The 13,839-nt window shown below is 41.9% G+C and overlaps 1 protein-coding gene across 7 annotated transcripts in view; it reads right to left on the reverse strand.

The window, feature by feature from the left end:
- Positions 1-13,839, reverse strand: part of ARHGAP32 (Rho GTPase activating protein 32) — a 409,701-nt gene that overhangs the window by 222,035 nt on the left and 173,827 nt on the right. The window lies entirely within an intron of this gene.

The following is a 13,839-nucleotide window of genomic DNA, read 5'->3' on the forward strand; positions in this document are numbered from 1 at the left end:
CTTAACAATATATTGGCTAAGGAATGTACTTTAAGGAACAAAAACCTCACATACAATATGCGTGGGAAAGGCAGCCAGGGTTAAAGTCTTCTGTACAGCTTACAGAATGTATCTGAGAACAAACCACAGGGAACAGAACATCCAATGAACATCATGCCTTGATTTCAGTTACTTACTTGCTATTTAAATTTAAAAAACACCATTAAGAGGCACAATTTCTACAGTCAATTGATTTACTTCAGTTTAAATACAAAAGAACAAGGGAGGCTTTGCGTTGTGCTGAAATACAATTTCTTTTACATGGAAAAAGAATCAAAATTACTGGGCTGAAGTCAGCTCGGAACAAACAGGTGAAACTTTAGTGGACATCCCTCGGCCGTATTCAGTGATGATGTAAATGGCAATGAGTAAGATGGTCATAAACGGTGTGTCTACAAAGTGATTTGGATACGGAGTATGGGGAAAGAAGGGGTAGAAGCTGGGAAGGCAGAAGGAAAAGCAATTTATACTCAACTCTGTCATATGCTTCTGCCACTGAGAGCAAAACTGGACCCAGATTTTTACTTCCATGGGAGTTGCAGGCACTTTTAAGTAGATTCTGAATGCACAACTGGTGTAAGATCCATTTATTTTGCACATCTGAATGTCACAGCAATGTAAGTTATATACACACACCAATAACATGCCATTAACTATCCACAAGGTTCTGAATAGCAGAAGTTAAACTGACCAGAGTTTAATTAACTTAGCTTTCCCAAGCAGCAGTAAAATTAAGAGCAACAACAGAGGCTGTAGTGGTGTCAGAAGAATCAGGAAGGCAGCTAGCAACATTTTGTTCATTTGTTTTTTGTTTGTTTTTTTTTAATGAAAACTGGGATTCTCCAGAAACTGATGTCTTAGCCCTTTAATCCTCCAAGGAAATTCTCCTTCTCTCCTGCAAGCTACTAGATTTTTAAGAGTTTTAAACCCTGGACCTTTTCGACCATGCATCTCCCGCATGTTTAGACTACAGGACCAAGAGGCTGAGGTAAAACCAGGCTAGCCCGAAAATGTACATAGCTGTAATACAGTATATAATATCCAGTTTCAGTAACCAATAGTACTCAGCTGACCACATATAAACAAAAGGAAAAATGGTGTACGACAAACTAAGAATTAATAGTTATAATTGTTCTCTAACAATGCCAAACAGTCTCTCTAGATGCTTTCAAGCAGAGCAGTAATTTCTTGTTTGCAGTTTAGGCCACATACCAGAACAAGAGGAAATGCAGAACCAAAAGTTCCCCTTCTCTCTAGCTCTCAGCTTGTTTGAAACAGAATGATCAAGACAATTGTGAGGATGCATGGCCAGTTTGTAGTATGAGTGTCTGAGAGAGATGACTGTATTGGGGCAGGACAAAATCTTAGGACCGAATCTATTCTGAGGTACACTGATATAACCTTAGGGTGAATCTGATCAAGCAGCTTAAAAACCCTGATGAATGGAAAAGCCTGGCAGCACGATGCATGCCAACTTTGTTACTAAAACTCTATGACCAACACAAAGAAATTAGGGCTATTACATGAAAATTATCCCCGGGATTGTGCTCAAAATCCTCCACAACAACATTATCTGTACAAACACCTACCAAGACAGCTTGCTCACTTTACAATATGTACCACTATGCGAAATTACACCACCACCACCACCACGACTGGCAAAAACCTAGCAAGGAAGTGTTAAACTGAATGTACTGGACAACAGTTCAAACTAAAGATCTCCATAACTTTCAGTGGCTAATTAATTGCTTTACAATGGACCGTTGTTGAATCATGCCAGAGAATGAATTCTTCCCACTAAGACTGATTTATTGATTTTTTTTTTTTGTAAATGCTGCAAATGTATTAACAGTGATTCAGAAACTGCTCTCAGCCTCTTTCTGCACTCTCTGGATGTATTTCAAGTGCTAAATAGAATATTCAAGCTTGAAGCCATTACAAAATACTGAACTTCCCTACCACAGTTGAATTGCAATTGAGATCCATCCCTAGGTTTGGAAAATAAATAAGAGAATGTTAACCACCCCTTTTCATGATTTGTCAAAGGATGTTGATTTTTAAAAAGGTTCCTTAAAAAGAAGCCAATTTCTTCAACTCCCACATAGATTTCTTTTTCTTCTAAGCAATCTAGTGCGGGTGAAAACTGATTGACAGCCCTAGAAATCTAGAGTCTTACCTAGCAAGGAGGAAGCACAGCTTCTTAGACAATTGCAGCATTTCCCACACTGCAGCATTACAAGGTGCCTAAAGAGGGACCATCTCAAAAGATGAGAAGACAGTTCATTCTCCAATGTGAATTCCATCCTTTGCACCTTGAATCATGACAATATGTGTCCCAACTCAGGTGGTGTTATCTGTTGTTGTCACCCATAAGAAACTGGGCTGAGACACAGAGAGCAACCATAAGATGCTCAATATACAACAGAGATCTATGAAAGGATCTGTATTTTAATGCAAAGATTCTAACACACAAACATCAAAGCCAAGGTGGTTGAGGCAGTATCTTTTACTGGACCAACTTCCGTTAGTGCGAGTTGGTCCAGTAAAAGATACGTCGCCCACTTTGTGTCTCTAATACTCTGGACTGACATGGCTACAATTACACTGCATACACAAACATCATGAAATTCAGAGCCTCAGTTCCCACACTAATCATAACTTGGCCTTCCTTGCCAAATTACAGTTAATATAGAAATTATGCATGCCGTTTAGCAGAGCAATGTACAGTACCATATGCATAGGCACATTTTGCATAATACACATTAAAACACTTTTATGCCTTTGCACACACTGTGGCAGAGGATTATCAGTGCTGTGGCAACCTTAGCTTTGAATTATAAGAGTGCATTCAAAATTTCAGCTGCAGTACCATCATTTGTTTGTTTATTTGCCTCTTTAAAACTAAAAGGGAAGAGTTGCCAGTGCATTTATGCAAACATATGACCCCAACTATCTCATATTGCAAGAGACTGCATTTACTACAGTGCATGGTTGTTCATTCCAAGACAGACACTGGTGCACCATGGGCTTACGTAGCACATGTCCATGAGGGCAAAAGACCTTGAATGGCCAACCTAAACCCACCCAGCTTTGCTTATTTCTAGTGCAAAGATCCACACAAATGACAAAAGATAGGCAACCAGCACATTAGCAATAAGACAGAGGAGAAAGAGAAAACATCTGAAAAAGAAAAACATTTCTGGCAGAACTTTAATAGACATTGTTACCTTTACAGGGGGTAACTGCTACATTCCCTAATCGCAGAAGCCTTCCTTTACCCCCTCCCTTTCAAAGCATTTCACATTCACAGCCATCTCCAAGCCAAATTCTTCTTCTTAACAATGATCCTGCCAGTGTCAGCAGGACAAACCTTAAGTTAACAAACTACTTCCAGGCTGAATGGAAATTCCTTATTAATTGCTGAGCTTTGGGCTTGAAAGCAATCTAAGAGGATGTGTGAAGGTAGGCAGCTCCTCTGGGTACACAGGCTGGAAAAGTCTGAGTGCAATCAAAAACAATATTATGTGTAGGGTAAATCCCCAACTCTTCACTACCCCACGTACCACAACATACTAAGGATGCAAGGGAATCCTGGTTGACTAATAAGTTTTCCCCTTGATGTCAAATTGCACTGCAAGATGGGTTTGCTCTCTTTTCAGTGTATATAAAGAACAAACAATATTAGTTCTCCAGCTCTGCAAATTAAAATGAAATGATTGTCATAATTTAATGCCTACTGCCCGAGATACAGTTTCCATTCTGGTATAATTGAATTCTTTTAATTGGCAAACTCCAGCGGAAGCCAATGTGCCAATTAAGTGATTGTCCCAATTATCAGAGACTCCCAGGGATGCTCCATGCTGGGCGAAAGCCATTTTTATTTCATGGACTGTTTTAAAACTAAGCAAACTACTATGCACAGAGAAATAAAGTCTTTTCAGAAGCACAGAGAAGGGAAAGTATATATTTTCAAACCTGTGGGGCAGCACACACACACACCCCTCTGCGGTACTAAAGCCCCAAGACTCCTCCCCGCCCAGCAGCTGAAGCCCAGAGTCCTGCCTCCTCACAGAGCAGAAGCCCCTAGCTCAGTGGCTCTCAAAAAAAATTTATTTTTTTTTACTGGTGACCCCTTTCACATAGTAAGCCTCTGAGTGCAACCTCCCTTATAAATTAAAAATATTTTTTTATATATTTAACACCATTATAAATGCTGAGGCAAAGTGGGATTTGGAGTGGAAGTTGACAGCTTGTGACCGGGTCCCGACCCCCAGTTTGAGAACCACTGCCCTAGCTTAACTACCCCATCACCCTGCCTCAAGCAGAAGGCCGGAGGTCCCCCTCCCAGCCTGTAGCCCCAAGTACACCCTCACAACCCTGCTGGGCCCTGGAGTTTTTATACATGGGGGGCCGGGGGGGGGGGGGGGGAGATGATGTAGGAAGCTCCAGAAAATTCTCTTTGAGAATTTTTGCCCTGATGACACCCATTGCAAATGAAGCTAGAGGAGGCTGACTGAACCCACAGTTGTTCCTTACCCCTTTTCCTGGTCAGTGTAGAGTTTGTATACTCCACCGCACCAGTATATTACATACACATGTGCTTTCTCTATTCTAGATGAAAGTTTTATTGGACAAAAGTGCCAGAGTGATCCCCTTTTAGTGGCTAGCCCCCTGAATAGCACTACAGAGACCCTAATCTCAACCTGCATGTGAAAGATCTACTAAGAAATGTGTTTTCTTTATTTTGAGAACAAGGCTCTCAGAGTTTACTTACATCATTTACTTTCAAAAATTTACATCTGATAATACTAACAAATTGTTCTAATGCTCTAAACACACAGCCAAAACAAACAACATCCCCACTGACAAAATCCAACACACAGAAACTCTTTCATCCTTGTAGAGTTGCCAACTTTCCAATTCCACAAAACCAAACACCCTAGCCCTGCCCCTTCTCTGAGGCCCCACCCGCTTCCCCAAGGCCCTGACCCCCACTCACTACATTCCCGCTCCCTCAGTGGCTCACTCTCCCCCACCCTCAGTCATTTTCACTGGACTGAGGCAGGGTGTTGGGGTATGTGAGTGGGTGAGGGCTCTAACTGGGGGTGCGGGCTCTGGCGTGGGGCCAGGAAATGAGGGGTTGGGGTGCAGAAGGGGGCTCTAGGCTAGGGGTGCAGGAGAGGATGAGGGCTCCGGCTTAGGGGTGGAGCTGGGGATATACCTAGACTTTAGTAAGGCATTTGATACAGTCTCGCATGATATTCTTATAGATAAACTAGGAAAGTACAATTTAGATGGGGCTACTATAAGGTGGGTGCATAACTGGCTGGATAACCGTACTCAGAGAGGAGTAGTTAATGGCTCCCAATCCTGCTGGAAAGGTATAACAAGTGGGGTTCCGCAGGGGTCTGTTTTGGGATCGGCTCTGTTCAATATCTTCATCAACGATTTAGATGTTGGCATAGAAAGTACACTTATTAAGTTCGCGGACGATACCAAACTGGGAGAGATTGCAACTGCTTTGGAGGACAGGGTCAAAATTCAAAATGATCTGGACAAATTGGAGAAATGGTCTGAGGGAAACAGGATGAAGTTCAATAAAGATAAATGCAAAGTGCTCCACCTAGGAAGGAACAATCAGTTTCACACATACAGAATGGGAAGAGACTGTCTAGGAAGGAGTATGGCAGAAAGAGATCTAGGGGTCACAGTAGACCACAAGCTTAATATGAGTCAACAGTGTGATACTGTTGCAAAAAAAGCAAATGTGATTCTGGGATGCATTAACAGGTGTGTTGTAAACAAGACACGAGAAGTCATTCTTCCGCTTTACTCTGCGCTGGTTAGGCCTCAACTGGAGTACTGTGTCCAGTTCTGGGCACTGCATTTCAAGAAAGATGTGGAGAAATTGGAGAGGGTCCAAAGAAGAGCAACAAGAATGATTAAAGGTCTTGAGAACATGACCTAGGAAGGAAGGCTGAAGGAATTGGGTTTGTTTAGTTTGGAGAAGAGAAGACTGAGAGGGGACATGATAGCAGTTTTCAGGTATCTAAAAGGGTGTCATCAGGAGGAGGGAGAAAACTTGTTCACCTTAGCCTCCAATGATAGAACAAGTAGCAATGGGCTTAAACTGCAGCAAGGGAGATTTAGGTTGGACATTAGGAAAAAGTTCCTAACTGTCAGGGTAGTTAAACACTAGAATAGATTGCCTAGGGAAGTTGTGGAATCTCCATCTCTGGAGATATTTAAGAGTAGGTTAGATAAATGTCTATTAGGGATGGTCTAGACAGTATTTGGTCCTGCCATGAGGGCAGGGGACTGGACTCGATGACCTCTCGAGGTCCCTTCCAGTCCTAGCATCTATGAGGAATTTGAGGTGTAGGAGGGGGCTCCAAGCTGGGGCATAGGGGCTCGGGGGGCATAAGGGTTCAGGGTGTGGAAGGGGGTTCTGGGCTGGGGCAGGGGTTTGGGGTGCAGGAGGAGATGAGCACTTCATCTGGGGGTGCAGGCTCTGGGGTGGGGGTGGTCTGGGGTATTTGCAGTGCAGGAGAGGGTTCTGGGTTTGGGGTGCTCAGGGCTGGGGCACGGGGTTACCTCTGGCAGCTCCCGGTCAGCAGTGCAGTGGGGGGCTAAGGCAGGCTTCCTGCCTGTCCTGGCACCACAGACCGCGTTGCGCCTCAGAAGCAGCCATCAGGTCCAGCTCCTAGGCAGAGGTACAGCAGGCGGCTCTGTGCGTGCTGCGCTTGCCAACTGGCACTCCCCTCCGCCCCCCAGCTCCCAGCCAATGAGAGTGTGGAGCTGGTGCTCGGGCAGCGTGTGCAGCCTCATGCCACCCCTGCTTAGGAGCTGGACCTGATGGCCACTTCCAGGGCACAGCGTGCTGCCAACCAGGACAGGTAGGGACTAGCCTGCCTGAGCACTGCAGCAACGCCGACTGCCAAGCTTCTATTGACTTTAATGGGAACAGGATCGTGTCCCCAGGTTGCTTAAAATAATTTTATATAAACTCTTCACTTTTTTGGTTCCCATTTATACTTGTTTTTAAAAACGATTCCCTTCATCTCTCTCCTTACAAATACAATTCTTAAATAGAAAATAAAACAAAAACAATTCCAACACCTAGATAATGCCTCAAAGAAGTTATAAACTGGGAAACAGAATGGATTAAAACATAGATCTACTGACAGACGAAACAGTAAATTAACAACATACAAGATAAATTTCACTACTCAATCATTTGCCAGCTGTTGGATCCCCTCCATTGCCCAGTTAGGCCCCAATCCAAAGCACTTAAGCCCATTTATAACTAAGCACACGAATAGTCCTATAGAAGTCAATAGGACTACTGATGTGAGTAAATTTATTCATGTACATAAGAGTTTTACAGAATTAGTTCCTAAGATGGTAGGTTTTCAGTGCAAGGGCTTATCTGCACCTTTGTCTAAAGACCCCACTGTGCTTTTAGTCGCTGTATAAAACTAGAATAATTTTTAATTTCACTCAGCTTGTACAATAAAGAAAAAAAAGCTGGGCTTTTCATCAGTTTCATGTTTTGATTCTCATGCCCAATGCTGCAATGTTTGCAAAGGCTGGAGGGAGGTGTTTAAGTATAAAGGCAACTCTTTTATTTTTATTTATTTTTAATTTTGAGAAATCAGGCTTTACAACACTTTTCTTTTTAAAACAGGTCAGTCTGCTTCCACCATATCCAGGAAGCAATCACCTTTTCTAAAACCTAACGCAAACACATTCTATAATCTTAGTGAACCAAATACTGCTACTCTTGACACTCTGTGCAACCCTGCTGAAATGAATGATGTTATGGACACGTAACAGAAGGATGAATTTAACCTATTCTGTTTTATTAAATGTGGATTTTATTTAAAAAAGTACAAATCTGCAGCTTACCCACTAAAACAAGATTTGGTTTTAGTTTTGGGGAGTAGCCATAATCATATGCTGGATTTTTGTGAAGACTCTAAGAAAGGCCTCAGTTTTAATGCTTAGAAAATCTGTTCTTCTGTGTTTTCACTCGTAGCAAGAAATAACTCATGTTTGGGTTGGGGGAGAGACAATGAGGACTCCAACAATGTCACATGACCACCCAGGGAGTTCACCCACATTGGATAACATTGGACGAAGAGCATTTCATGGGAGTATTCCACTAACAGATACTGGACGTACAGATAATCTGTCATCTGTCGCTTCCACACACTGAGAAAAACACAACTGGATGCTGACCTATGCTATGAACACACACCATCACCCACAGTGCAACAAAATTTGTCATGCCAGTTCAGCCATCAGGCCAAACAAGACTGACGTGGCTCACTGCATGGCACTGACGGCTGGGGACCCATTAGTGATGAATAGGCCTTTCAGAGAGAGAAAGTCAAACCATATAAAAATGTTTCTATGACCATTGCTATAGCTGGAGGAAATGCCATTGAAATACAAAACAATGATTTCAAGTAAAACTTCCCAGCAAACACCAGGAAATGGGCAATGACATCTTTATTAGTAGGAAAAAGATAGTTCTTTCAGAAAGGCTGAATGAATCAAACACAGCTTAAAATGGGGAAGATAACTTTGCACTATGCAAAACTGAGGAACACGCACCAAAATTCAGTTCGCATTAATACAGTTGTGACATAACATGCATCTTTTATACATTACTCTCTTTACTAATGTACATTAATCCTAAACCTTTCCTGTTTTAAAAAACAAAAAACAAAAGTTAAAAACGTGGAACAGCAGAGCCATATATTTGCAGTCTGCAATGGGGGTTGTATTCTCTCACCCAGAAGGAATCCTCTAGTCTGGGGACTGACTGTTAGACCAGCCATGTCCTACAAAAGCTACAGCAGCCGATGAAAATTTCAGGGTTTTGGTGCACAAAGTGCTTTCCCTAAGCTCTTTCTATGCTCTTTATGTTTCTGTGTCATATTAAAATTGCTCTTTGCAGGAGCTTTGCTATGAGCTGAAGGACCTGGACTGCTGATGTAGGTTTTTGTTAGCAAGCCTCACTTTCTCTTCTGTCCTGCTCCCTCCTTCCCATCCTCATTAGTGCAACTGGAACACAAGGCCTATTTAACTCAACAAAGAGCACTTATATTGACTTCAGTGGGCACTGGCTGGGACCCATGGAGACCGCCTGATCTTATAACCTGCTCTGACTGAAAGATGGGGGGTGTCTTTGAAGAGCAGCCTCAGCATGTCAAACAATCTGGCCTCAGTTCCTATGACATATACTTTCCCTAAGAGCTGAGGCTTGTGGAAGTATTAAGACAGCCACTTGACAGATTTCACAGGTTTCTCATCACTGCTTCAGTAAAGGGCCTGATAGGATTTTCATTCCAGCTCGTATGTCTAATTTTATATAGCAAAGATCATAATGTAATCTGAATGATGAGTAGGAGCCTGGTTTTTATTGCACACCTGAAGTAAATCATGTGTAATTCCACTGAAGTTATCAAAGCGATGCGAGATCAGAATCAGGCTGATGTCTTATCAATGCAGCTGAGAATAGCATATGAAAGATGCAAGTTAATATGCACTCAATATTTATGTTAACAGATCTAGCATAGGTAGGAATCCCAGGTGTATTAAGAATGACCAAACTATTGCAACATCAAGCACATAAATTAGATGAGAGATGCTGTCACGAATCTAGGGAAAATTCACCTGTCCCAAAAAGGAATTAGTGTCTGAACTTTCATACAAACATCCAGAATTTCTACATTATATAGTAAAGCTAAAAGCTCCATGCTAAAGACTGCTGCAATATGATGACCAGCCATTATGGCCTAATGAGTAGGTAACACACTCTGAGCTGGAAGGATTCATTTGCTGGACAAAGAGAGGATGTGATCACCTCAATCAGATTCACTGAGTTGGCAGTGAGGGAATTGTCAGGTGGTGAGTAATGGTACATTCCAGGCAGGAAGAAAAATAGCCAGTCATAAAGTCTAGTGGTATTGGTTCATGAAAATCAACCTCTCCTGCTTATCATAAAGCCACCTCAGGGCAAATAATCCCTGCTGGTTTCTATGTCCAGACCATATGGGTACTTGAGTGCACTGCAAATTTAGGCAAAATGCAAACTACTGGATGGGGAAATAAACGGGTTTTGCAGAGCATGGCTTCCAAGAATGCAAGAGTGATATCATCATCTGGATGCTAGACGTTAATGCAACCTTGCAAAATGGTAATGAAAGTTTACCAGCTCAGGTGCAAAAATCTTCTCAACAATCCTGTCACAGGATGAGGATCAAGAAAAACAAAATTCAAATGATATTTTACTCACCTAGCAAATAAAAATTAATTGCCTAAGGCGAAGTGCTTTGCAAAGAAAGTCAGTATCGTTATCCCCGTTTTATAAGTGGGGAAACTAAGGCACAGAGAGGTGACATAAAAGACCGGCTTTGTCTGTTCCATATTAAAATTAAATGTGTCTAGTCTTCAAGCCCTTGCAACATGTATCAAGAGGACAGAACACCCACTGCATGCTGAGGAAAAAATCACCCCAACATTCAAAATGCATAGATGCTACCTAAACACAGATTACTAGACAGTCAAGCTGTAAGGAATATTCATGAGTAAAAGTGAGCCAAGACAACAACCATGATGCAAATAACAGGATATCAAGCTCGAAAAAGTGAATCTTTTAGTCCACTGTAAATCAGAGGCAGGAAAAGAAAAAAAAAAACAGTCACAAAAGTATACCAGTAGGCTTGCTTTGCTTCCTACACGTGGAGATTTTCCCCCCTCAAAAATCAACCTTTTCATCTCAATGAATGGAACATTATACAACTCTTTGGCATTGTTAATCTTACCTTACAGATAACTTGGCCTCAAGCAAAAGCCTCTGAAAATGTGCTGCTTGTCATCCTCCAGAAGTCACCCTTTTATGGCACCCCAGGAATATCAAACATTCAAGACAACAAGTATGCTACAGTACCAAAGGCACAGATTGAACACAGTAATGGCAATGGGTCAACGTACTCTCTGGTTGAAATGCAACTGAAATCAACAGAATTCGACAACCATGAATTTAGCCCAAATAAATACATGCATATTTAAAGCTTCTATTGCACGTTCTACATCACAAAGCACTTTATAAATACCTAAAGGTGAACATACTCTGAAAAGTAACTAAAAATGTCAGCATGAGGTTGCATTTAATCACCCATCAATGATTTAGAGAATACATCTGCTCAATTTACTAGTAAAAATAACTGAAGCAATGGCAGTGTGTTTTTCTAGGATTCTGACATTCAAACTGTGTGTGTGTGTGCACGCATGCGCATATGTGTGTGTTTTCTGGCTTGTGATTCATTCAGCAGGAGTAAAGGCTTTGTAGGCCAAACACTTATGCATCGCAAGTGAAGACCCACCAATGATGAATGGAGATCTGCAGTCCTGAGACACATCTAGAGGTTACAGGCAATGGGTCGTCCAACCTGTGATATACACAAGACTACCAAGCTTTAAGGTCTCAGGAAGCACTCAGAAGCACGGTCCTAGCTAAGGACACAAGCATGTACTGCTTGCTGAACAAGATGGATTAGAAGCAGACCTTGTTTTCATGCATGCATGATCAAAGGTGTACCTATGCATCTACCTGCTAAGTTACAGTGAAGAAGCAGTATGAGGTACAGACCAGAAAAAGACATACAGAGGAAGAACAACCCGGGAGGGAATGATTGGAGACAGGTAGAATTAACAAAGGATGGATGAGAGGTAAAGAGTCACAAACAGACAAAATGATATAGGAAAACAATAAGGGGCACAAACACTGGTGAATCCAAAACATTTTTGTTTTTGCTTGAAAATAAACTTTGGAACAAAATATCATATTAAGTGTGCATGGTGCTCTCTTTCTTTGTCTGTAAAATGAAGATACAACCCCACTATGAGGTAGATTGGTAACTCTTTTTCTACATACACTTGCTATCTGCACATTCTATGAATGATATATAAAAGAACAGTCAGTCAACACAAAAATTTAACACCACCAGTTATCAAATCACCTTTCATGCTCTAGTGATCCATGTAGGTATACCTTCTTCCAATTCTTCTAGCAATTATGATTTTGAATTCAAAATGCCCTGCTTGATTATTCTGTCTGATTCTTATATGGCTTCATAAGCAGCCCTGTGTTTCACCTGAACTGAGTCTCAATGAAGCTTGTTGGCTCTGTGAAACTAAGTGATGTTGAAAAGCATGCTTTCTCACTGTCGGGCACAGAATGAATACAGGGTATCCAATGTCCTTGCTTTAAAGGTCATTTGGAAAGGTGTTGTGGTATAAATACTGCTGCATATGTGAAAGGGACTTATGGATGGGACAATTCCATTGTTACTCAGATCTTCTGTTGGGAGTCTGATGACTTTACCTTGCCACAAAGACAGACCAAGAAAATCTCAAGAAATCTTTTCAAGTGACGAAAGGTCCTAGCTCTAAAGAAGGGCCCATTGGATTTAGAGTCCTGACCTTCATTGGGTTGTTGCCTGGAACATATAATGGATATATCTGCAAGACCTCCACAGAAGTAACTGAAACCATGTTTCCAATGCAGTGTTACCAATCAAAGTATTCACTCCTCCCTGTCAGTACATTAAGATTCCTTACATGGAGAAATACCCTGAAAGGTCATTGTTTGAATGTCCTGGTCACGGAAACACTGGAAAAGCCAAGGACACCCACCCCAGTGTGGCGGGGGAGGAGTTAATACACTTCTAAGCCCACTCTTCATTTCAAAGTGTGAGATTTAGATACAGACTCCCTCTGCAATAATGCAAATTCCCCCCAGCCCCTAGACAGCATGGCATGCTCTCTCAGTAGGGACAACTAGAAGCTCTAATAGCATTAGATAAGTACTGCTGGTAGAGCTTATCAGATGTGAGAACTGCTGCTATCAACTAATGCTTGAAGCGTGTGAGAGGGGAGGAGCATGCAGAGGGAGGGAAAGGAGAGAGAATGAGGTGAGACACCATGGGAAGAGAAGAGAAAAATTAGAATATAAAGAATATTTATCCTGCCAGCAATAGTATCTCCTATCGGTTCCAGACAAAAAACACCGACTCCTCCAGAAAAGCCAATTCAGGCATCAGGAAGCTACATAAGTGACACGGTTGACTCAGAATCGTCTGACCAAAAGATAAGAAAATGATTGGGGCATGATGCTTACTTTTAAAATATTGACCCGTCTATCTTTGTCATTGTTGGTAAAGAGTCTCACCTTGACACTCATGCAAAATGAGCCCTGCAAATCCAAAGAGGACACAACAAAAGCGCAAAATATTTACTGATCACAAATGAAGATGGTGAATGTTTCACTACTAGGAGTTCACTTGGAAGGGTGTTGCACCCAGCACTTCTACAGCATGGGGATTAAAAACCCATTCCCCACACAGAGAATCAATATCTCAGTCATTGGAATAGATTTTTTCCACCAGACTAGTTGGTTAATAAGGCAATTTGGTTCAGATTAGAAATTATAAAATGAACACACACTACAAGCTCCAGCTAGTCCTATGCTAACAGAAGTCAGGCCATGGTGTTGTGATGTAAGGTCACTTAACGAGGCCACCAAGTAAGGCAGCCCACTGAAGCTGCTAATAGAGTAACAGCCTGATTTCCAAAGCTGAGCAACCCCAGCTTCCACTAAAATCAACCTGAACTCAAGGTGCTCCGCTCATTTGAAAAAATCAGGCCACAACTCTCTAATGGCCCGACTCAGTGCTCACTTTCCATTGGCTTCACTGAGCACGGAAACATGCACTAGCAGGTTACTTT

The sequence above is a fragment of the Gopherus evgoodei genome, chromosome 19, assembly GCF_007399415.2.
Source record: "Gopherus evgoodei ecotype Sinaloan lineage chromosome 19, rGopEvg1_v1.p, whole genome shotgun sequence".
Classification (NCBI taxonomy): Eukaryota; Metazoa; Chordata; order Testudines; family Testudinidae; genus Gopherus; species Gopherus evgoodei.